The sequence below is a fragment of the Ictidomys tridecemlineatus genome, unplaced genomic scaffold (genome assembly GCF_052094955.1).
Source record: "Ictidomys tridecemlineatus isolate mIctTri1 unplaced genomic scaffold, mIctTri1.hap1 Scaffold_103, whole genome shotgun sequence".
NCBI classification, from domain to species: Eukaryota; Metazoa; Chordata; class Mammalia; order Rodentia; family Sciuridae; genus Ictidomys; species Ictidomys tridecemlineatus.
Window position 1 is genome coordinate 265,594 of NW_027520990.1, and position 26,442 is coordinate 292,035.

The window sequence follows — 26,442 nt, forward strand, 5'->3', positions numbered from 1 at the left end:
ATATATCACATATATTCTTGCAAGATAATGTACAAAAATGACATCATTTTTTTCTATAGAACAATATTCCATGTTATAGGTATAAGATAATGTATTTAATCATTCTTCTGCTGATGGAAAGAAGAATATTTCTAGTTTTCTGCTACTAAAATAATGCTAAAATAACTATATCTTCATACATATAATTTTATACTGTGGTGCTTTTATTTCTTTAAGATTTTATTTATTTAATATTCTGGGTCTGAGAGTATGTGTACTTTAAATTTTAACATACATTGCTGGGTTGCTTTCCACAAAGGTTTTACAAATTTATATTCCCAAAGGCAATATTAATATAGTTGAGTTTTTACCTTGTTAGCTTTCACTTAGAAAAAGTCTTTCATAGTAAAAACACAGGAAGACCCCATAAATTTGGATTGATTTATGAGTCTATATATCAAGGCAGTATAAAAATGTTTAAATTAAAAAGCAGGCAAAATAAAGAGACACTGAAAAGATATAGTTTGACTGTCTTCATATCTTTAATATATTAAAAAGTCCATAAGTAAAAATGCAAACATCCAAAAAAATGAAAGAAGACATGAATTAAATAAATCATAAAAAAAATAAAAGTGACCAATAAATACATTTTAAAATATCCAATATCACTATCTAGCCAATAAATGCATTTGAAAATAGCTAACATCTCACCACTTTTTAAAAACACAAGTTTAAAATGAGAATTTTTATTTTTGGCTGATAAAGTCTTTAAAGTTTTCAATACAGTAATACCCAGAATCATTTATCATATTTTTTGCTAGAAAACACTTGGCAAAAGTACCATCTTTAGAAACTTCTAAGGAAATAATCATATTCTTTTTTTAAAGAGAGAGAGAGAGAGAGAGAGAGAGAGAGAGAGAGAGAGAGAGAGAGAGAGAGTGTTTTAATATTATTTTTTTTTTAGTTTTCGGTGGACACAACATCTTTTTTTTTATTTTTATGTGGTGCTGAGGATCGAATCCAATGTCCTGTGCATGCCAGGCGATTGCGCTACCACTTGAGCCATATCCCCAGCCCCAGGAAATAATCATATTCTTAAAAATACATCTACATATGGGTGGTCTATGATAAATTATTTGTCACAACAATAAAATCCAAAATAACTTAATTGTTCCACAACAGAATGATGGAATAAATTATGGTTTATGTGTGAGACAGAAAACTATGTAGGCATTAACAATCTTGTTTTTGACAACAAACTAAAAAAAAGTGTTAAAGAGAAAAATATGTAGGCTACAAAAATCTACTTACAATATAATCTCAATTTTGTTATTAAAAGACATAAAATCTTTCTATACACTAAACACATTATTTTATAATTTAAAAGATAAAATTTTAGAAAGGGTTCTTTCCATATTATTTTTTGACTATATCTAAAGGTGACACTTCTCAGAGGAAGATACACAATCTATCAACAAACATGAAAAAACGTTCAACATCTCTAATAATCAGAGAAATGCAAATTAAAACAACTCTAGGATTTCATTTCACTCTAGTCAGAAGAGTAGTTATCAAGAAAACATGCAAAAATTAGTGTTGGCAAGGATGTAGAGGAAAAGGCACATTCATACATTGCTGGTAGGACTGCAATTGGTACAGCCAATCTGGAAAACAGTATGGAGATTCCTCAGAAAACTTAGAATGGAATCACCATTTTGACACAGCTATCCCACTCCTCGGTCTATTCCCAAAGGACTTAAAAACAGCATAGTATTGGGACAAAGCCACATCAATGTTTATAGCACCACAATTCACAACAGCTAAACTGTAGAACCAAACTAGATGCCCTTCAATAGATGAATGGATCAAGAAACTGTGGTATATATACACAATGGAATATTACTCAGCAGTAAAAGAGAATAAAATTATGGCATTTGCAGGTAAATGCATGGAGTTAGAGAATACCATGCTAATCGAAGTAAGCCAATCCCCAAAACCAAAGGTCGATTGTTTACTTTGATAAGTGGACACTAATCCATAATGGGGACAGGGGGATGGGTTGAGTGGAGGAAGTTTGGATTGGCCAAAGGGGAAGGGGCATGGGAATAGAAAAGATGGTAGAATGAGATGATCATCATTACTCTAGGTACATGTATGATTGCACGAATGGTGTGATCCTACTCTGTGTACAACCAGAAATGAAAAATTGTGCTACATTTGTGTACAATGAATCAAAGAACATTCTGCTGTCATGTATAATTGATTAGAACAAATAAATTTTTTTAAAAAGTTATTTGTGTGATTATATTTAATATCATTTGTCATTTATGGGAGACTATCAAAGTGCCATTGAAGAAATTCATGTGAAACTTTATTATATTTAGGTTAAGCACATTAAAAAGAGGTACAGGTCCTATATTCTTTGACAAATCCTAAACTTACTAGTATATATTGATATATTTTTAAAAATATTTTTAAATTTCTATATTTAAGTGGAAAATATGGATTCATTCAAAGATAAATTCAAGCCAGGAATGGTTGTAATCCTAGGTACTTGGGAGGGTGAGGCAGGAGAATCAGAAGTTTGAGGCGAGCCTCAGCAACTTAATGAGGCTGTAAGCAACTTAATGAGACCCTGTCTCAAAATAAAAAATAAAAAGGGCTGGGGGTGTTGTTCATAGTTGAGTGCCCCTAAGTTCAATCCCTGGTACCAAAAAGACAGGCAGTAGGAGCAATCTCTTTGATATTCATTTTATCTTTCCCCAAAAGGATGAAATATTTAAGCCTAAAACTTACCTCAAAGGTATGGTCTAGTCTGTACACTGACACTGAATTTACTGCACTGACTATCTCCAGTACACCACTGAAATTATTCAAGTCTTGAAAAACTTGCAGAATTTCTATAATTCTACTTAGTACTGCCACCCGTTCTTCAAAATTTTCTGCTTCCACAATGCATCTAATAACAACAACAAAAAATCCATGGCTTAGAAAAGTTTCTCCACCTAACTTAAGAAATAAGAAACTTCTTTAGAGCCAGAATTCAAGCTTAAATAGGACTTATTATGATGATGATTAAGAAGCAATAATAAAGAATAAACAAAACTTACTTTTAAAACCACAGGTTGAGGTTTCTGGTATGGCGAATCATTTTTAATAAATTTGGAGAATTTATCTCTTTATCTTCTTTGGTCCACACACTCCCTACAAGTTCAGAAGGCTGGACTTTCCTAAAAATAAATTTTAAAAAATCAGTACAACCTAATCTATCTATAAAGGATTAGTATCAAGATTATTTAAAGATCTGCTAAACTTAATTTAAAAACTGATAATGACAAACATGAAAAAATATTTTCTCTCAGGAAAAAAAAAACTGCAATAAAATTCCATTTTATTATTGCCAAAGCCACAAAACCTTAATAATATCAAATTGGTAAGAAATAATAAAATAATCTCCAACTCCAATATGCAAGTAAAAATTGATACAATCACTTTGTAAAACAATTCAGCAGGATCTTCCATTACTAAAGATATACATACTAGCTGACCCAACAATTCTATTGCTAAGTACATTCCTATGTAAACTCTTACAGAAAGTTACAAGAACTCATTCACAAGACTGTTCACTGAAGCACTATTTACAGAAGGTAAAACGCCAAACAATCTACCAGTTCACCAAAAAGAGACTTAATAAACTGTGGAATACTCATAGAATGGCTAAAATAAGTGAACTAGAACTATATTCATGGACTTTAACAGATATCAAAAAGAATATAAGTAAAAACATGATGCAGAATAAGTATGTTTAAAATGTACAAGCCAATACTATATATTATTTAGGAAAATGTGTGTGTGTATAGAGAGAGAGACAAACAGAGTAAGCATCAAATTCTGGGTAGTTGTTATTTTTTTTTTATTGTTGGTTAGTAGTTGTTATTTCTTGCGGGGAAAGGAGAGCAATGAATTAGGGAGAATTATAGAATTTCAATTTCATTTGTAATGTTTTTGTTATACATGAGCACTCATTACATGGCTGCTTATCATTAGGATAACTTCTCTAGATATTTATATTTCAAATGAGGGCTCCTGGATACAGAAAAGATTTTAATGGAATGATAGTGACAGGGGCTTACTGTTGAATAGTTGTTACTATTGTAGTGCATTAGTCTTCCTACCATTCCTCTTGTGAAGGATTGCTCATCCTTAATCTAGGTCTATATAGCAACATGTTAGAAGACTTACCTACAGGACATACTGTGATTAAACTGCTATGAGCTTCCCTCCAAACCCAGGAAAATAGATGAGATATTTTTAAGCTGTCATGATATGTAGCAAAATGTTTAAAAAATAGGTAAGAGGTATGCTCAAGGTTTTTGAAAATAGACCAAGAAATAACAATTACCTACCTGTAGAGATAAGATTCCAAAAGTGTTAGCTGACGAGCAATTTCTATTGGGTGAAGTGTCATAAGATCAAATGTTTCAAACTGCCCTGGTTTACTGATATGCCATTCAATTGGTGGAGGTGGACTTTCAAAGGTAATATTATGGATTATTCCATTTGCCTGAGCTTGCTTCTTCCTCTTGATGATCTTAGCAATTGACTCTACCCATTTCTTCATAGCTTTCCCTAGAAAAAACACATAATTAGAATGTCTTTTACTTGACAGACATAACTGTAGATCTTCATATAATTTTTAATGTTCACTCAACTTCAACAATTATCAACTCATGGCAAATTTTTGCTTCATCTAACCCAAATCATGCCATTTCTTCACTCTGTTGTTTGTTTTTTTGGTACTAAGAACTGAACCCATGGATGTTTTCTCACTGCACTACATCTCCAGACCTTTTTTGTTTTTCATTTTCAGACAGGGTCTTGCTAAGTTGTTGAGGATCTCACTAAATTGTTAAGGCTAGTCTTGAACTTGTGATTCTCCTGTCTCAGTCTCCTGAGTTGCTGGTATTATAGGCATACACCATTATACCCAGCCCTAGTTATTCTTTAAACAAATTCAAAAATCATATCATTTTGTCTATATTTAAGTCTTTTTAAAATAATCATTAGGTCATTATGACATATAAAAAATGAATCATTTTTTTTTCTTTTTTAAAATTTGTTTTTAGTTATACATAACAGAATATATTTTGACATACTAGATGGAATATAACTTCCCATTCTTGTGGTTGTACATGAGGTGGAGTTACACTGGTCATGTATTCATTCATATATGAACATAAGAAAGTTATGTCTGATTCATTCAACTTTGTTTCCTATTCCCATCTCCACTCCCTCTCCTTCATTCCCCTTTATCTAATCAAATGAACTTTTATTCTCCATCCCTGTTATTGTGTGTTGGCATCCACATATAAGAGAGAACATTTGGCCTTTGATTTTTTGGCTTATTTCACTTAGCATAATGATCTCCAGTTCCATCCATTTACTGGCAAATGCCATACTTTCATTCTTCTTTATGGCTGAGTAATACTCCATTGTGTATATATACCACATTTTCTTTATCCATTCATCTTTTGAAGGGCACCTAGGTCGGTTCCATAGCTTAGCTATTTTGAATTGAGCTGCTAAATTTCTTTGTCAAAAAGTGTGATCTTAAAATCTTCAAATACTTGGTTAATACTCAAATTTCTATCTCTTAAATATTTTTCTTATAGTTAATTTTTTTAAAAGGACATAAATAACATTTACTTAATTATATTTAGTCCATATGTCCTAAGTTTCCTTAGGACTACAGGTTCTCCCTTTATGTCTCATTTTTGCTTGCAATTTATTTGTTGAAGAAATGGAACTGCTTGTATTGTGGTGATTCTCAAGTCTGTCTTGCCAACTGTACCCCTGTGGTATCATCTGCCATGTTTCTCTATCCCCCCTATTTTCTGAAAACCAGAGACATAGAGATTGATGTTTTTGTTTGTTTTAGTATTGGGGACTGAACCCAGGAGCACTTAACCACTGAACTTCATCCCTGGCTCTTCTCTTTTTATATTTTATTTTGAGACAGGGTCTTCTTAAGTTACTTGGAGACTTGCCAAGTTACTGAGGCTGATTTTTGATCCTCCTGCCTCAACCTCCCAAGGTGCTGGAATTATAGGCTTGTGCCACTGTGCCCAGCAAGATCAATGTTTTTACATGAATACTTGCCAAGAATACTTTAATAGGATTCTTAACCAATATCTTATACTGTTAGATAAAACACAAATGTTCTTAATATAACATGTTTGATGACACATATTATAGCCTGGAATTTTATCACATAGGCTATGTTTGAAACTTCAAGTTGGAAATTCCTATCTTTTAGACACAAAAATGTATTCCTCTGGGGGCTGGGGTTGTGGCTCAGAGGTAGCACGTGCAAGGGCCTTGGTTTGATCCTCAGCATCGCAGGCGCTGGATTTGATCTTAGCACCACATAAATGTAAAATAAAGATATATGTCCACCTAAAACTAAAAAAACAATATTTTTAAAAAATGTATTCCTCTGGAATATGTTTCTAAGAGAGGAAATATTATTTTAAAAAGCTGATAATCATCTAAAATTAAAGTACCAGATTAAGGAGAATAAAAAAGCATAAAATTGCTGGGTGTGGTGATGCACACCTATAATCCCAGTGGCTGGGGAGGCTGAGGCAGGAGGATCATAAGTTCAAAGTCAAGCCTCAGCAACTTAGCAAGACCCTAAGCAACTCAGCGAGACCCTGTTTCTAAATAAAATATAAACAAAGGGCTGGGAATTAGGCTCAGTAGTCAAGTGCCCTTCCCCTGAGTTTAATCCCCAGTACCAAAACAACAACAACAAAAAGCATAAAATTATATATATATATTATTTATTTAATGGAAACAAATGGCAAACTTGAGGGGACATAAAATTAAATAGCTTTAATTTATTAAAAAGGACTTTTGACATTTTTAAAAGTAATATTCTCCTTAAAAACTTAAAAGGGGGGGGGCTAGGATTGTGGCTCAGTGGTAGAGCGCTCGCCTAGCACGGGCGGGACCCAGGTTCAATCCTCAGCACCACATAGAAATAAAGGTGTTGAATTGTGTTCATTTACACCTAAAAAATAAATTAAAAAAAAACTTAAAAGGGGGTTAAGAGTATAACTCGATGGTATAGCACTTGCCTAGCACGTGCAAGGGCCTTGGTTTGATCCTCAGCATCACAGACAAATAAAAATATGAGAAGACAAGGTTCTAAGACTTTATATGGTTCTAAATATATGTGAGCTTACTGGAGTTTATAAAGATCATTCCAAATGTTATTTCAGCTTTTTAAAAATGGAAAGCAATTTACATTCTTAGTCATACAATTTTGAAAATAAGCTCAAATGCAACATAAGAGCCAATCAAAACTTTAAATAATATACCTCTTACACTTTAAATGAAGGATTCCAGTCTTTTAAGCAATTCCACATCTCTTTCAAAGTCATAAAAATGGTGTTCAACCCAATGGTGAAATACATTTAAAATCCTGGTAAAATAAAAGAATCACATTTTAGTGAAATCTTCAATTATACATTTTTTACTTCTATACTTCTTCATTATACTTCTTTCATTTTTCTAATGCCATGGCGATAGTTTTATATGCAACAATCAATATAATACTTAGAGTCTCCATTTTTAATGAATACCTTAAGTGCTTCAATAAGAAGAAGAAAATCAATCTCCAAACTGTACATTATTTTTAAATTATACTTTAGCCAGGAGTGGTGGCTAACACCTGTAATCCCAGCTACTTGGGAGACCGAGGCAGGAGGATTGCAAGTTCAAAGCCAGACTGGGCAACTTAGTGAGACCCTATCTCAAAATAAAAAATAAAGGGCTGAGGATGTAGCTCAGTGGCAAAGTGCCCCTGGGTTCAATCCCCAGTACTGCAAAAAAATAAAAATAAACATAAAAGTTATACTTTAAAATATGTATTTGTATAAAGATTATGGTTTCTGTGCTTAATCACCAATTAATGTTAAGGAAAAGTGTCTTTTATTTATTCATATGTAGAAAATACATGCTCTATAATAGAAAAGCTATTTTAAGTTTTTAAATTGAAAAAGTATTTTAAGCTGTAAATTTTTAATGTATTTTTCATATAAAATGGAAAATTAACTAAGATTTATTGTATTTCTAAATTCAAGTGCTAGCCTAGTGTCGTTGCACATGTCTATAATCCTAGTGACTTGGGAGACTACAGGAGGAAGACTGAACTTCAAGGCTAGACTAAGCAATTTAGCAAGGCCCTAAGCAACTGAGTGAGACCCTGTCTCAAAATAATTAATAAATAAATAAATAAATAAATAGGGCTGGGTATGTAGCTCATTGGTAAAGCACCCCTCTGTTCAATTCCCAGTACCCCCCCAAATAAATAAATAAATAAATAAATTCAAATGCTATCATCAAATTTCCCTGTAACCTACAAATATGCCTATAACCTTATTTCATTTTAAAAGACAAAAATATTTTTGTCAAGAGAGTGATTTTGTTTTGCATATCACAAAAATGATTACTCCTGATCTTGCAAGTATTTAATTATCTATACAAATATAAAATGCTCTCTACCAGAGACATCCTAATAATATTACTTTTCTTCATTACTTCAACAAATGGCCATTTGCAGGTTAGATTTTTATTTCCCTACCACAGACAACTATATTTCTCTCAGACTATGCAAGTACATTTAATTACCAGTCTTCATCATGCTATTTATATTAAAACAACGTTAAGTCATTATGGTCTGGTAAGTTCAGGAGCTTAGAAAATATATCAAAAGATCATAAATTGTTAGCTTCTAATTTCCACTTATATCAGTTCAAACAGTTCTGCTTATATTTTCTTTCTAGTTTCTATAGTATTGATGTAATTTTAAAATTACAATCAGATAAAAGAAAAAAGTCTAATCAGACTTCATCAAACTTAAAAACTTCATCTCATCAAAGTATCATTAAGAAAACTAACAGGCAAACCACAATCTGGGAGAAAATATTTACAAAACCTTTTTCTGACAAAGGACTATATCCAGTCCTACTCGATATACTTATACAACTTAGTAATAAAAAGATAACTCAACAAATGATAGACATGAGTCAAACCTATTCTTCAAAGATGAAGAATGACTAGCCAATAAGAGACAGTAAAATGTTCTCAACATCATTAGTCAATAGGGAAGAACAAATTAAAACCACAATGAGATACCACTATACACCCAACAGTATGGCTAAGGTATGAAGAATAACATCACTAAACAATGGTGAAGATATGCAGCAATGGAATGCTCATATATTGCTGGTGAGAATGTTCAGAAGAAGTTTTGACAGTTTCTTTTTAAAAGAAAACACACATCTACATTATGTCCTAGCTATTCTACTCTGAGTTATTTACCCAAGTGGGAAAAAAAGAAATACACACACCCACCCACACCCACATTCACACTAAGACTTCTAAGATAAAGTTCATAGCAAATTTACTCATAATCAAAGACTGGAAAAAATGCCCAGGTATCCTTCAATGGGAAAAAATACATGAACTGTGGTGTATTCATATAAGGAAATAACTATCTTAGTAATAAAATTTAAAAAAAACATTGATTCAAGCAACATGGATGAACCTTAAAAGCATGTTGAGTCAGGCATGAAAGTTATAGAATCCATACCTTTCTTTCCCATACTAGTCAGAGTCACACCCACAACAGGAATGAAGTAATTCAGACTTGGGGATGGCACCAAAAGATCTCAGAAATTATTATCTTCTAAATTAACAAGTGAATTACAACTCCTGAACAGAGAGCAAGGAATGTAGCCTTTGAACGCTTCTTTAAAACCCTTGTTCCCCCTGATCAGCAGAATCAAAGCCTCTGGGACTGGAGTCCCCTGTGTTTCCTTTTTGCTAGCAAATCAATAAAACTTCTCTCTCCTTTTCCTCAAAAAAAAAACAAAAAAGTGTAAAAATCAATTTATACAAAATTCTAAGACAAGTAAAAGAGTCAATAGCAGGATAAATCAGAATACTGCCTTTGGGCAGTAGCAACAAAAATTGACTAGAAGGAGCACAAGGGAACTTTCTGGGTTGTGGTCTATCATTCTGTATCTTGAAAGGAGTTTGAATTACAAAGACATTAAAATTTAACCAAAGTACACTTAAAATGTGTGTATTTCATGTTATGAACATTTTAGAACAAATGAATAATAAATACTGAAATGTTATTGATATATAAGTTGAAGCATTTAAGAAATAGTGTATTTTGAAACACATTCAAAAGATTAGGTGATTAATGAACTGAGTGAAAAATGAAAAGTAAATATATGTGATAAAAGTAAGTAAAATAAAATGTTAACAGTTGATCTGGTGGGTTTATCATTGTTCACTATGAAATCTCTCAATTTTTCTCTTTTTTAAAATGTCAGAATAAATTGCTAAATAAAATATATTAGCTTACATTTTACTAAAATTCCTTCAATGCTCACAGAAAAAGTTTAACAAACTGGCTTGAATTTCAAAGCCATCTTCAACTCTACCCCAATATAGTTAATCTCCTCTATTACAACTTACAATACAATGTCTTCATTCCTCTAAGTTCAATTTCCTTACCTATTTCCTCTGCACACCATTCTCAATCCTGTCTTTTAACCTTTGTTCATACTACTTCTAGGTACCCTCCATACCTTCAATCACCTTTCTGCATATCTAAATTCTACACATCCCTTCGGGACAATCTCAGATTTTACCTCTTCTAAGATGTCTTCCCTAACTACTGGAGTCTAATCTTAGCTATTCCTGAAGTTTTATAGGGGTATATTTTTGTGAGCCATTGAACTATTCAAAGTAGTATAATGTATAACTATTTCATGTATATTTTTACCCCAATAAAATCATAATATTTTGGAACCATATCATGACAGTCTATTATTTTTGTATTCACCATAAGTTGACAAGTATACAACTGAGAACATGCTTAGATATAAACATTTAAAGAATTCACATGACTGAGATCTAAGATCTTATTTCCTGTCTGCCCTATAATAGGGACCTCATAAATGTATGCCTCATTTGAGTAGATTAGTGCAAATGCATTACAGTTACTTGAGAAAAATTATTCTTCTTTCTTGCTAATGTAATGGGTAAAAAATCTCATTTTCTTATACAAAGAATGACATGTTAAAAGTTTTGGCTAAAAGACTTATAGCTAGGAACACCAATATTCCTCTAAAATTAAATTTATTTATGGTAATTATCCTGGAAAATAATAAATCCAGTTCAAAACTATAATTTATTAGTTAACAGTAATCAAGGAAACAATATTTAGAAAAAATATTTACATCATATATAGTTAATATGATAACTCAATATCCAATGATAAGGGGTAGATAATACTTTAGTTTTCATTTGGATTATAAGAAGGTTAAAGGAGCTTCCAATTTTTAATGCTTAGTGAAACAAAAACACAATGGCTCAAGAGGTCATATATGGTCCCATCCTGTCACTTCCTTTACATGACCCAAGTTCAAATTACTTAATCATACTAAGTTTTCCATTTCTTCATATACAAAGTTAGAATAATCATTGTGTTGCACCATAAAAAAATGTGTTTTGAGGATGAGATTAAAAAAAGATAAAGCACTTAGGGTAATATCTAGCACAGAAAGTACCTAACTGGCAACTCTATAATTAAATCTATTATAGAAATTACTGCAATGATTCCTTAGGTAACTTTACATAGGATAAAGAGTAGAAAAAGCAGTAGAACTTCCATAAATATTAAAAATTATAAAAAAACAAACAAGGACCAAGTACCATTACAAAGGGACATAAGGGAAATAAAGTGGAAAGCTGACAGTAAGCAAGCTTATATATGTAAGTTTTACTTATAATAACACACATTTATTTTGATCTGTAAATATATCACATGTCAGAGAGAGCTGATGTAAATAACATGGTATACTTATATAAATTTCTTCAGGATATTTATTTAAAATAGCTTCACAGTGAAAGAAATTTGGAAATTTAACAGTCATAAATTAACAATAATATTTATATTTAATTAAGAGCTAAGAATTTTGTGTTAACTATATACTGAAAATGGCACATAAGAAATGTAATATTCAGGTCAAACCTAAGTTGTACTGGTTGGACGTATTCCTTTCGGAATCTTTTAAGGTCTGCACTGATTGGCTGCTCACCTTTCTCTATTGCCAATTTGTCTGCTTCAGTAGGTTCTGGCTCTGGAATTTGAAATCTAAGAAGAAAACCAAAAGGACAGGAATTTGTTCATAAATAAATGAAAGATATTTTAAATACAACAACAAAAAAAATTGACCAAAGAATCCCCTTTCCTATCACTTTGTAGAAAGTGCAATTACTGTTAAGCTTTCCCTGCAGTACTCCATACTACACAAGTACAAAAATTGCCTTCAGCTATATGATCCTAAGATTTTATATCAAATCTTTATAAAAAGTTTTTTATGATTAGCATTAATCAACCAACAAAGGGTTCATGGAAAAGATCCAAGAAAAGATCCAAGAAAAGAATCCACAGGAATATAACTTCTTTAAAGATCATAAAGAGCTGGGAGATTTAGTGTATGCCTGTAATCTCAACTACTAGGGAGTTGAGGCAGGAGGACTGCAAGTTCAAAGTCAAACTCAACAATTCAGTGAGACTGTCTCAAATAAAATAAAAGAGACTGAGCATGTAGCTCAGTGGTAGAGCTCTAGCTAGCTTCTGCGAGTCCCTGTATTCAATCCCCAGTACCATAATGTGAAAGAAAGGACTTATCTAACCATCTATCCTTAATATTTATATCATAAAATGAAAGCGGACTAATCAATTTCCTTAAATACGTGAGTATGAAATTCAAAAAGGAAGCCCAAGATGAACTTTTAAATTAAGAACATAACCTAAGTGGGTAAGGTAAAAAATCAAAATTAAAAAACCAAAAACCTTGCCTAACCAGAGGAAATATAGCTATAATGTAAGTTAGGAAATATAGCTATAATGTAAGTCTAGCAAATATACTTTCCTTATTTTGGACACATAAATAGAACAATAGATTTTCAGAACATATTATACTAAGTCTTGTAAGTTTAATTTCATAGAACAAAATGGAAATAGGGGTCAAGACAAAATTTTAGTTAAGTTTATAAACGTAAAACAAAAATCATTTTGTAGTTCAGATTATATATGTACATATTCATATACATGTGTGTATATACATATACATATACATATTTGTGTATGTATATATGTATTTTAGTACATTTTGTTTTTTGAAATTGGATCTCATTATGTTGCACAGGCTGTCTGAAATGATCCTTCTGCCTCAGTCTCCCAAGTACCAGAATTATAGACCCATTCCATGACATCCAGCCAGGTTCTTCTTTTTAAACTACAAAGCATTTAAAGTATCACTAAGTAAAAACATTCAGTTAAAAAAAATTTTTCAATTCAAAAAATGTTTAAATATTAATAAAGGAATTGTTTTTTAGGCTTAATAATAATACATGATTTATTTAAAATAAAAATTTTTAACTTTCAGAGATACACATAGAAGTATTTACAGACGAAATATGTTTTCTGAGATCTACTTCAAAATAATCCTGGGGGTAGAATATTTAAATCTGTAGGGAAGCAGATAAAACATGTGTTGATAATTATTGAAGTTAGATAATGGATAAATGGGTTCATTATATTTTCTGTCTACTCTTGCACATGTTTGAAATTTTCCATAACAAATTTGTTTTAAAATCAAAAAGTGGAAAATTTCCTTAAATAACAGAACAAATTTTACTATAATGTTGTTTTTTTCCTCTCTAAATTGGGTCTTTAAGGGGCTGGGATTGTGGCTCAGCAGTAGAGCGCTCGCCTAGCACATGTGAGGTGCTAGGTTCCATCCTCAACACCACGTAAAAATAAATACATAAAATAAAGGTATTGTGTCCAACTACAACTAAAAAATATTTTCAAAAACTGTATTAAATTGGGTATTTAAGATTACCTCTTGGAATATTGCTAATAGCTGAAAAGAACTATGTTACAAACAGCAAACACTACTTAAAAAGTATGGTAATACATCTAATGTAATGCCAAATAAATTATGTCAACACCTACCTGAGTAGGTACCAGCTACTAGGCACTTTGCAAGGTACAGAACAGTTAATTTTTTTTATAAAATATTAATGCAAGTAAAATATACATTTTTCTCACCGTTCAATCAGTAAGCTTAGCAATTCCTGGTTTACAAAACGAACGATATGTAGTAAGAAAAGTATGAACAAAATTGGGATCTGAAAAAGTAGAGCATAAACATATTTCATGTTCAATTTTTCAGTTTAATTAATTCAAAATACCATATTTCCCTTCCTTTTTAGTTTGGTTCTTCCTGCCAACTGTGGTATTTTCTTGATAAATAAGGATTGTTTTCAAATTTTTAAAATTTGCATTAATATGCAAATTTTATGAGCACTTATTTAATAACTAATCAAGTTAACAATATTTAATTAGCTATTTATCCCTTTTGATTCTGCAGTATTTTAATATTCTGGAGGCAATTCATTTTTTTTTCCTGAGATCTTCTAAATAATTCTGGGAGTAGGTATTTAAATCTGTAATGAAACAGATGAAACATGAGTTGACAATTATTAAAGTTGGATGATGGATAAATGGGTTTATACATTATCTTTGAACACCATTTAAAAGCTTTTGGGAATTAGGCCCTAGGTAAGTACTCACAATGAGTTTCACATACCTGCATACATATGATATGTCAACCTTTCAATTAATTTCACCACAGTTCCTCATTTAATAATGGGGATTCCACTTCTACTTTGCAAGTTGTCTTCAAAAACAATGTTTTCCTCAGAGTCTTTTACCACAAAACGATACACATCTGGACTTGGTAATCTCAGTGGCTGATCATTTTCTTCTTTCAATAAAACAGAATCTAGCATTCTATCTAGAGTACTACGATAATGAAGAGAAATAATGGTTGCCATCCAATTATTTTTCTCTTCTGCAGAATTAGCAGCAAATATTATGCTGTCTTTGGATACTAATTCAAAAGCATGTCTGCACTCACAAGTATCTTCCTTATCACAGATTTGTACTTTCCTCATGATAAACTTCTCTTTTAATCTATATTCTGCACTACTATAACCTGGAAGCAGGGTCTGGCCATGATTAGGTTTACAGCTGATCATTAAGCCATCAAAGAGAAAAATATGTCGTTCATGTTTAGCACCAGTTCTTGTCAATGGTCCTTCCATTATAAATTCATTGCAGCACTGTCCAATATCTTTGCCTTCCCATCCATCTATGTTTTTCTGAATTTCTTTCGTTTTTTTGATGGCCAGGTGCTTGCTTCTTAATTGATGATTATAAAAAGGGCAAACAGGATCCCTAATAAAAAAATGAATATAAGATTATTCAATGATTACACAGTTCTAATTCCTAATTTCTTCAAGTGAGAACTATCTCAAATCAAGTGACAAAAATATTAAGTTGGAGTGAGGGTGTAATCCAGTGGTAAAGCACACGGTTATTAGAATACATTAAATTATAGGTTAAATCCCCAGACTTTCAAAAGAAAAAATTAAACATCCAAATACTAAATTTTATATACAACATTTACTTTTTTTCATTACCGTGAAAGTGAAGTACTACAGACTATATTTCAAAATTCCTAATGCCATAAGTACTAAAATTACAAAAGAATCCTAAATTCTTATACTGATTATACAATTTTTTTTAGATTCATTAAGTGTATCTTAACATATGATCTTCTTTCTTTTGTAAAAATTCAAGGTTGGGTTTGGCAGTCCCTGGCTGTTGCTTTTGCATCTCCCCTTTATTCCCTACAGCAGCCACAGGGCTGCTTCCTAAATGCCATACAAACAGCCTCACTCCTTTGCTCCAGACCCTCCAATACCTTCTATCCACCCAGAACAGAGCCCAGAGCCCTCATCATGTCCTACAGACCATGGGGTGGGAGCTGAGCAGGAAACAGGGTGCCCAGGCTCCCGGACTTGTTTTCCTGGGGCTGTCAACAGAGCGGGGATCCAGACCTCGTCCTCTGATGCTGCCCTGGTGGTGGGTGAGGTTCTGTCCTCAGGCACTGTCCCCAGAGTTTACCCTCCCATCTCAGCAGAACAGAAAGCTGGAAGCCTGGAACCTGGTCTCCTTCCTTGTTCATTCAGTGACCACCTAGCTGGAGGACTGGCCGAATGTCTTGCACAGACCAATGAGTGTTAAGTGTGCCTCCTTCCTGCACAGCAAGCCTAGGGCCTCACCAGGCGCAGAGCTACGCAGGGCCGGCTCTGCAGAGCATTTGTTTAGGAGGCAGGTGAGGCTTGGTGGGAGGGGACATTCCCTTCCGCTCTCTTTCCCAAGTTGCGTTGGCATCTGAAAGACGTGCTTCCACATTAAAAGAAGGAGAGAGAAGGCCATCGTGGTGGTTACCCCAGCATCCATGTCCATACCTGCTGTGTTCGGCTGGTGGCAGGTTCTTAAAGTGGTCCGTGGATGTGCAATCACGCAGGATCAGGAAGCCAGAGAAAACCAAGGTCGGGAGAGGAAGGACATGGCCAAGGCTGTCGGGTCAGAGGGGCTCTTGCCTAAAACTCTCTGGACCATGCGTCTACATTTTTGCCAGAGTCTACATAAGAGTAATTTTTTTTCTTTGAATTCTCAGAAAGTAAGTTTTGTCTCATTTTTTTTTTTTTGGAAGCGTCAGAGGTTTTACATGTTTTACCACAAAAGCGGGAGCAACATCATCAAGTCCATGGTTAAACTGAGCTTTTTGTAAGACAGAGAAACAGGAAATAGATCGTTCTAAACACACGGAACTCTTCTGCAGATATCTTTTCTGGCATCTTGTTAACAAGAACAATTATGGTGAGCTGGGGATGTGGCTCAAGCGGTATCACGCTGGCCTGGCATGGATGCGGCCCAAGTTCGATCCTCAACACCACATACAAACAAAGATGTTGTGTCTGTCGAAAACTAAAACATAAATATTTAAAAAATTCTCTCTCTGTCTCTCTCACTCTCTCTTAAAAAATAAAAGAACAATTATGGTCAGGGTCTTTGTAAAAGCTTAATTAAGATGCATTGGCGGAGAAGGGGGTGCCACTACAGGGCAGCAGTGAGGTCCCCCAAGAGGTGACTGGGTCCATAGGACTACAGGACATGACAGGAAGGCACATGGCTACCCATCTATGAAGAGGTGTCAGTGGTCACTCAAGGGAAGGGAGGTTGGGGTCCTTCTGCTGATGAATTGGACACAGCATGGATGTCCTGGTGATGGGTACTTCTATCTCCAGGTGATGCCCAGAGCCTGGTGTACCATGGGCCCTCCAGCTGCGTCTGATCAGGCTGCATGGGGACATGGACTCCTCCCTCGCCTGCATCACTTCATCTGTAAAATGAGGAGGTAAGGGCCAGCTCGTCATGCCCACCGAGGACCTAAGCTGCAGCTGTCCGTCACCTCTGGTTTCAACACTTGCCTGTGTGGTCAGGATGGACCGTGCTGTAACACCACCAGGCTTTGTTCCCTTTGGTTCCTGTGGTGTCACAACAGAGCACCACGTTAAGCAAGTCTGCAGTGTGCTCAGCTGGTGGCTGTGTGACAATGGATAATTCTGGGAGAAATGTCTTACCTTGGGGGATATTTATTCCATTTTCCAAATGAAGTGTGTCTCATGACCACCTTCAAGTCTTGGGATTTATTAGAAGGACTCACAAGACCAATTCACCATGATTTGCTAGAAGGACTCAAAGTCACTGTCCTGGCTAAGGTTCATGCCTGCAGGTGGACAGGAGGGACAGCAAGAGGTGTACCAAGCATGGAGGAGTGAGCTAAGACCTCCAGAGCCCTTCCTCAGGGAGTCACATGGGAAGTGGTTTTCTCATCTAGCCGTGACCTTCAACAATCCATAAGAAACATTTTCACCCAGGGAAGCCCACCAAGGTCTTTAAGCCTGAGACTTTCACCGGGGGCCATGACACAGGTTCCACATTGGCAGATGACCACAGTCCAGTTGGGCAGGTTTCCCACTTTACAACTCTGGGGGATGATCATTCATATTGATAGTCCATGCAACATTCAACATGTATCATGTGATTTTCTTGCAGATTACTGCTAAGTATCTTACCAAAGAGGCAGATTTTTCTAATTTATAATTCAGTGTACCATTTGGAATAGTAATGGAGCTGGAAATAATGAGTCAAGTGGTACATATTTAATAATAAATATTAACAAAATGCTTATGTAATTTAAAATGTATATGCTCTAAGGACCAAATGTTTTTGCCTGATCAAAAGAAAATCTGTAGAATACTTTCTAAGTGATGATATTGGTTGCCCTTGGCAGTGGACTTTAGAGAGTTGGTCCTTGAGTAATTTTTATTTCATATATTTACTATGAAACATATATTTATAATAAAAGACTTAAGACCCATAAGCTTGAACCATACTGACTTGAGTGGTTTGCATTATGAGCATGCTACCAAACTTCCAACCAGTGAGGCACCTTGGAGCTTGACCTTGCAGGACCAGGTCATGGTTCCAAGGTGATTTCCAGGAGCTTCCGCACCTTGGCAATTCTCCAGGCCTGGAGCAGGCTTGCTCTGACTTGCCTGTGTAAATCCAAGTTCAGGATTCTCAATTTCATAATTGACTTAGAGGCTTCTTGTCCCTGGACGCCAAGGAGACGCCACTTCCCCCTTTCCTGTGTCCAGCAATGATGGCTGCAAGGCTGACTCTAGGTCTTTGTGGTTTTACCCAGGTTTTACCGAAGATTAACTGAAAGGGCTCTAATGATGAATGCCAACCATGCTTCACACTCGTGACCTCCCAGGAATTGGCTTTTGTTAGCTGCAAAAAGAAAACCCCCAGTCTATCAAGCCCCTGCTCGGATCTTCCATTAGTATCTAACAAGTGAAATTCAGTTAAATTGCGTGTCACCAGGTTTCTTGCAAAGAAAACTTGAAGTTGAATTTTGCAATTGATTCCCCAGGCCCTCCCAGAACCCACTGAGAAAGAAAGATAATGGAAATGGATTGTTTCAAGCCCACTTCAGAAGTGTAATTAGGGACAGCCTTGGGCAGCTATGGCTTCTTAGGCATTCGAACAGAGTTTGGAATTTCTTGCCAAATTTGTGAAGTCATTTAAATTTTTTTTGTAAAGAGCTCTTTTGTTCAGATTCTCTGCCTTTTAAGAAGGCAGGCTTAGCTCTCATCAGCCAGGGACTTGGGCTGTCGCTTTCTGACAGTCCTCCCTTGGTCTGTTCTGTTCTTCCACTTACAGCTCCTGGTCTCAGGGGCTCCCAAATAACAGGTGCCAAGAAGGAGCCCCCTCCACCAGGCAGCCAAGGGGGGCTGGCGGCAGGTTAAATGAGGGGAGGAGCTGCTGTCTGAATCCATTTTTTTCCCCAGGGAAAAACACAGAGAAGAAAAATATCTTCATTCAACATAGTGAATGTTCCCCAAGGTACCAATTGACCATCATCTCAGGTTCCACCTGCCAGGTGTGGCCACACCTGACAAAAGGCCATCTTGTCAAAGCCACCACATGCTGCAAAGTGCAATTGACAACCTCCAGGAGAGGAGGGCACTGCACGTGCTACTCGGATGGTAAACAGGTAACACATCAATCCCTGTTTTTACAGCCTTCCAGGGAATTCTGAAGCAGGTCTTGCTTAGGAACCAGAGTGTATGGGGCTGGGGGGGGGGGCAGCCTGATACTTAGGCTTTGAAGAACAAAACGAGTTGTGTCATAGTAGATCAATGGGCCCTCCTGAGGGATTCCTGAAGGTGGGGCTGGACCTCAGGAAGGGGGAGGGGCGAGACTCGCCAGCTCTGAAGATCAGACCCCACAAGCGTGGGCACTCAAGGGCCCACCCAGGGGCAACAGCAGCACAACCACTGGAGGGATCAGCCAGTGGCAGGGATATTGGGAACATGGGACATCTGATGGTCTGTCAGGCTTGGGTCATGGGAACAAGAGACCTTCCAGAACATTCTCACAGAAGGCTCAGGCCCCACTCTCTCCATTCCGTGCTGCTCCTCTGGAGGGCTTGGGCCTTACAGGCTTTGTCTCCATTCCCAGTGCTTTCTGTTCCCCTGTAAATCTTGTGTGTCTTCAACGGCCACCAAACCTATCTTCCTCCTAAACGGCCCTGGCCTCTGCACGTGCCTCTGTGCATGGCTTCTGGCTACAGGGGAGAGGATGCCTGAGCTCCAGCCCAGCATCTACCTCCCCAGCGCCTCCTCGCCCTGCTCCCCCTTCCAGCCCCTGTGACTGGGAACCTCTGGGGAGAACCCATCCTTCTCAGACATCGGTTTTCATATTAGCAGTAACATGCCTCGTACTAAAAATCCTAAACTTGTTACCCCCGCGTCGCTCTCCTCTAAGCTGGATTATTTTTTCCAGTTACATTAACCTGCCTGTTTTGTTCTTTTATGAATCCGCATCAGAGCCAAACAGGGGTTGAAAGGACGACTATCCTAGGAAGAATCCTTGCAGGAGGACAGGAAAGCCCCATCACGAAGGGACTTCGCCACAGAGACAAGGACTTGAATTGGGTCTGCAAACCCCTGTCCCTGTGCCCTGTTGACAAGGTGACCTGACAGGACTCAGGGCTTCCCTGGGATAAAAAATGTTTGAGTGGTAAAGCCAGAAATGTCCCAGACAATCTGGGACCAGGTGACCGTCCTTCTGCATTCAAAGCTGTGGGGACAGCAGGACAGTGGGGTAGAGGAGGGTGGATTCTGCGTGAACCTAAAGGCTGTGTTTAAAGTCCAGTTTTCCTACCGCTTAGCAAGTGACTTTGCTTCTCTAAGACTAAAACTGCTGCATCTTCAACATGATATGCCTGCGCTCTTCCTGCTAGGTACCATGGTGAGGAGTAAATGGACCTTGAATAGGCCTGGCCCAGCATCAGCCCTGGGCAGCTTCTCCCTGAGCCTCATGATCAGTGCATCTCATCAGCAGCAGCTGGGGAACAGCAGATGCTGGGATTGGCAAGAAAACTTGGGCTTTCCTTGAGACACAGTAGTGAAGGGTGTCACAGACACTAGCAATCAAGCTCCAGGTCATTATAATAAATGCAGGAAAAAAATCCATGATGGACAAAATGTCAAAATGTCAAATAAGGACAAGGTGAGGTTCCCTGTGGGTCGTACTGAAGCCCGAGACCGAAGGCACTGTATATGCCTCTGCATGTGTGCTCCATGGATGTCTCAGTGACCAAAGCTTTAACAAAATAGATTTTGATGATTCAAGAGGTCAAGAAAGCAGTTATAATAACATCTGTGTGGGGTATAAGTGAAGTATTTGAATTTAAAAATATTATTATGACTTTTAAGACACCTACTTTTTAATTTTTTTGATTTTTTTTCAATTAATAGAATGTTCTGTGGAAAACTAACTGTGAAAAAAAATCATGGAAATATCTACCCTTCGGATCTGGCTTCTTAAGCTAGCTGGGTGTTCCCAGGTTTGCCCATTCCATAGCACGGGTCTGAATTTCCTTCCTTTCCAGGGATGGAGGACACCCCGGAATGTGGACGACTACACTTTCCTTAGCCATTCTTTGGCTGAGGGACCTTGGGAAGGTTTAGTCCATGGTGACCAGCACTGCCTTGTGAGCCCCTATTTCTGACTCTGCCTGTATGAAATGTCCAGCATATGTGAATCCAGAGGGGAAGAAAGCAGACCAGTGAGGGTCAGGAGCTGGGAAAGAGGGAAGGGTGCAGAGGTACTGGCTTCCTGCTGAATGATGATGGGTCCATCATTTGGACTTGAATCCTGATTTGGTTTCATTGGGCTGATTTTTCTTTTCTGAGGCCTCAGGCACCTGCAGGATGAGCTGCTCCCATTGCTGAGTCCTTTGGAAAAACACCTAAGCCGCCCTCTGAACAAGGGCAGCATGCGTGTGGCTGAGGGCAGCATCTTACGTCTCCAGATGGTGTTGGTCACTGGTCATCATGTGGCTGTGCTAGGTATGAGCACAGTATGAGCCTTTCTGACCACAGTGATGACCTAGTCATTTAGCACGAGCAGGGTCCACTCATGGGTGAGGCTCGATGTCTGTTCAACTTCAGGGCCAGTGGTACAGGAGGAGGTGGAGATTTCCTCTGCTCCCTGGAGTTGGTTGCCATGGCAACCAATGGACCATCGCTGCACAGTCCTGGAAGAACTGGGACAGGGGAATCAGTAGGTCTCAGAACACCCCAACTTTCACCGCGCTTCAAGGTCTGACAAGCCTGTTTGCCTCCCTTTGTTTTGCTGTCCTGGGAAAGGAGCCCGGGGCCCGTGCAGGCCTCCCTTCCCTCTGACAGATGAGGAAACTGGGGCTCTGGGGGGCAGGCAGCAGGCGGGGAGCCACTCAGCTGCAATCAGGCAGGTGGACATGCTGGGGACCATCAGAGCCCTCAGGGAGCTTGGGAACGCAGCCCCAGAACACTGCTTGGCTTTTGTGGAGATGGAGAAGAACAGGGAGGCAGGCCAGTCATTGCTACTCCAGTGTGCGAGTGCGCTGGAGAGCAGAGAGAATTCCTGGGGAGGTGTGGGCATGTGCTTTGCTTCTCAATTCACATCGTTTTCTTGTGAACATGAAATAAGAACTTAAGTAACAGCAGGGTGAATGTGCTTATGGCCCTCGCGGAGTTTCTACAACTGAGAACACCTTGTTGTATTCGTTTCCAAGCCTCCTTTTTAATTGCTCGCCATATTCTAATTGTAGGTTGAGGGGGAAGTATAATTAGCACATCAAATGCATCCTTTCATGGGACAAACCATGAGTAAATATTTAAGTCAAGAAAACAAGTCAACTAAATTAAATGTATGAAATTGCAGATGGCTGCGTACCAAGGAGCACAGGGCCACCTGCTGAGAGCCATAGCTGAGTTGGAATGACGCATGGCATTTTTGCCAGAATGGAGTGGTTGAGACGTGAAGCCAGGGATGGTTATGTTAAGCTGTGTATACAATTGTATATTAGACCCCTGCTGTCCGCCTCAGGCGCTGGCTACTTGGGAGTTCTCGTGGGGATTCCTGGGGAGTTCTCATTGGTTGGAGAATTGCCGGAGGAGGGATTTCCAGTTGGTATGTGGTGTGTCCCGGGAGAAGGCCATGTGCGTGGCATTCGAGGGAGAACAGAAATAAAGTTTGTTCCTTCTTGAGTGGCTCGTGATTTGTGCCCAGCCAGACTGCGGCAGCCACCAAGGCATCCTGACTGAATCTGCAGGACACCTGGGGTCACTAGGGCCATAGGCCAAAGGCTTTAGCTCTTGCTGTGGGTGTTCTCCAAAGTCTGTGGGAAACTGTGGTCCGAGGTGCCCAGCCCTACAGTGTATTTTATAAAACATGAAAATCATTCCTTCCAAAGGAACAACATACGATGTAATAGCCAGCTGTTCTGCTCCGGGGTCAGGATGTGAGGGTGGCCTGCTGTCACCACTAGGCAGCTCTGCACTGGTCCTGGTCTCTGCCTCTTCTCCCCTGCCTGTTATCTGTCATACTCACCTGAGCAAGTGAATGTCAGCAGCAGAAAATTTATGTTGCTCTACCCTAGAGGCAGGGCTCAAGCAGACTCTGTGTCCTTGCCACCTGTGTCCTTGAGTCCCCTGGGGCCAGAGATTTGGGTGCCTGTTCCCTTGCTAAGAAGGGATCTAGAGCGTGGGTGGAACAAGCCTGGTCCTTGAAGAAGCTGGCCTTGCTGCAGCTCAGGATGACCTGCAATTTGTTCCCAAGGCCCCACAGTGACACCCTGAGACAGGCATGGGCTGTCAGAGGCTCTGCAGCCTCCACCTGTGCCTACAGGGGCAAGAATCTGGGTGCTTCCAACCGCCTGAGTGACCATAGAAGCACACACAGAAAACTCAGCCCACATCAGCAAGGTCCAGAGCAAACCTGAAGGACCTTTCCAGAGTCCCCTCCCAGCAGGGTCCCACAGGATGAGCCTCGTTCCTCCAGCAAAGAGCTGTGACCACTCGTGTTCAAGTTGTGTGTCAGGCTGCGCTTCAGAGGCTCAAGGTCCAGGGCTGTCCTGGATGTGGGTCACTCGGGCACCTCTGGAAGCAGGTGCTCAGCATGAACCACATTGTCAGTGACAGCAGTAGGGTGTACTACACCATCCTGCACAGAAGGGGTGCCACACTCTAGAGAACCAAGTCCCACGTGTCATGGAAGCCTCTTTCTGAGAGTGGCAGCCCCAGGCCTGCTCCATTAACTCCTGCACAGGATCCAGCATGGGTAAGTGAGCCATCAGGTCCAGAGAAACCTCAAGGACAAGGTGTCCTGGGAGTGGAGCCACAGCAGGCCTCAAAGTCACCCTGGGGTGGGGAGCATTGTGAGGCTGGGTGGTTCATGGGGAAGACATGTGCTGTAGTGAGCCAGCGGTTCTACTGCGGGGCCAGGACAACAAGGGCAGCAACCCCAGCACCTGCTGGGCAGCCCTGCTGGGCCCCCATGGCAGTCTGCTATGGTCCTGGTGTGTGAACAGCTCAGGACCCTTTGATTCAGGGCTGACCATCGCTCCTCTCAGCTCTTCTCCCCCTCCAGCCTCCTCCAGGGAGGAAGCCACACCTCACAGCAGGCCAGGGACGCTCAGTGGGTACACCTTGCCCCTGAGGCTGAGGGCAGCAACCCCAGCCTGCCTTGCCCTGGGCAGCACTCTCCTCCTTAATTATGGGATTACTGACAGGAAGGTCTGACAACACCCACCTCCATTCTCAGATGGCACCACTGGACTGGAGACAGGGGGGTCCTGTAAGGGGGCCATTAAGAGATGACTGTAATTTAAGATCTCCTTGATCAAGTGTGTCAATCATTTGGAAGGTTCTAGGCCAGGGAATGTTTTGGATTGTAAGGGTCCGGCGGAGCGTCGGAGAAAGAGACCACAAGTGACTGGCTTCATGAAAAACACACAAGGGGATTTTTAAATTTAGGATCCAATTCAGCGCGCTGAGACTCTAGGCCCACTCAAGAAGCAAGAGCAGCCCAAAGCCCAGAGCAGGAGTTGAACAATGCTTAAGTACACTTTTTGGGGAGGACTGGGGGGGGGCTTTGCATACATCACAGTCTCCTTTAACAAATCACCTTACACCTCGGGAAAATCAAACAATAATTCTTAGACTTGATTAGTACATTTATTGGCGGAAACAGGGCTGGCTGGAGTGATAGGTCTTTCCTAAGGAGGGGGTTACATTTAAACTGATTGGTTTGGACCCTGAATATCTACGTGAGGAATTGCACAGGACTCCAGGCCATAATTCAACTAAATGGCCAGTGGAGCCTTGTCCTAACTGCCTCAGGAATTAACCCATGCTTTGCAGTTTAGAAACTTTACCCTTTCAGGATTAGCTATCAAAATCTAAAGTTGGGGGCTGGGGCTGAGGCTCAGTGGTAGAGCATTCGCCTGGCAAATGGGAGGCACTGGGTTGGATCCTCAGCACCACATAAAATTAAATAAATAAAATAAAGGTATTGTTTCTGTCTACTACTTAAAAAAAATTAAAAAATCTAAAATTCAGAAATCCTCATAGACCAAATTTTCAGATCCTCCTAATTCAGGCAGAACTGTGCCCTGTGGCCATGCCCCCCAGCTGCCATCCCCAGATAGTAGCAGAATCACCCCAGGGGCACCTGTCTGGCCTGTTCTCCACCAGCCTCTGCTTCCCCGGCTCTGAGGCCCCCTCGAGAGGGAAATGTGGGAAGTGCATTTCTGATCCCTGCTCTTTGGGCCCTCCAGTCCCAGCCTGGGCTGCTGACCCAGCCCTGTGCCACCAGGCTCTCCTTGAGTTTCACAAACCTGCCCCACACCTGCCTTGGCATAAGGGAGCCAGCAGATGATGCCTTCTGAGACCTCTCCTGTCTACTCACACCCATTTCCTTATTACAGGAGTCGGGCTAATGTGATTTCCTGAACATCTATCACATTAATCCACTGGCTGTCACCTTGTTTTTTGAGCCAAATGAAAAACATAAACTAATCTTTAATTTATAACAAACTAGTGACACCTGAATTTCATTAAACCACGTGGGACTGAGGACACCTTTGCCTTCATTCCAAATGCATGGGGGCAGGCCCACGGGGCACCATGTTTTCTCAGCAGGTGGGATGCTGGCCAAGCAGCTGTCACCAAGGGAGGAAAGTTGGTCATGCCCTCTAAAATCTCTCATATACTCCAGCTTTTATTTGAGAAAACTTTTCTCATTTTGGAAAGAAATACCCCAGTAACCTTGGCTCTGGAAATACTGTGACAGCCCTCTGGGAACACCTTCCATCACCAAGTCATCTCTGCCCCTTCTCCTTCCACAAATTATTTCATCCGACTCCGGTAGGTACTAGGAACCATAGTAACACTGCTCACCCACCTGGAGCACAGGTTGTGCATAGCCACTGCCACAGCTGGTCCACCTGCTGACAGGTTCTGCCTCCTCACACTCAATCCTTGGCAGAG

At 38.9% G+C, this 26,442-nt stretch overlaps 1 pseudogene; it reads right to left on the reverse strand.

Moving 5' to 3' along the window:
• Positions 1-17,427, reverse strand: part of LOC144372434 (son of sevenless homolog 2-like) — a 43,005-nt pseudogene extending 25,578 nt beyond the window's left edge.
• Positions 17,428-26,442: the final 9,015 nt, after the last annotated feature.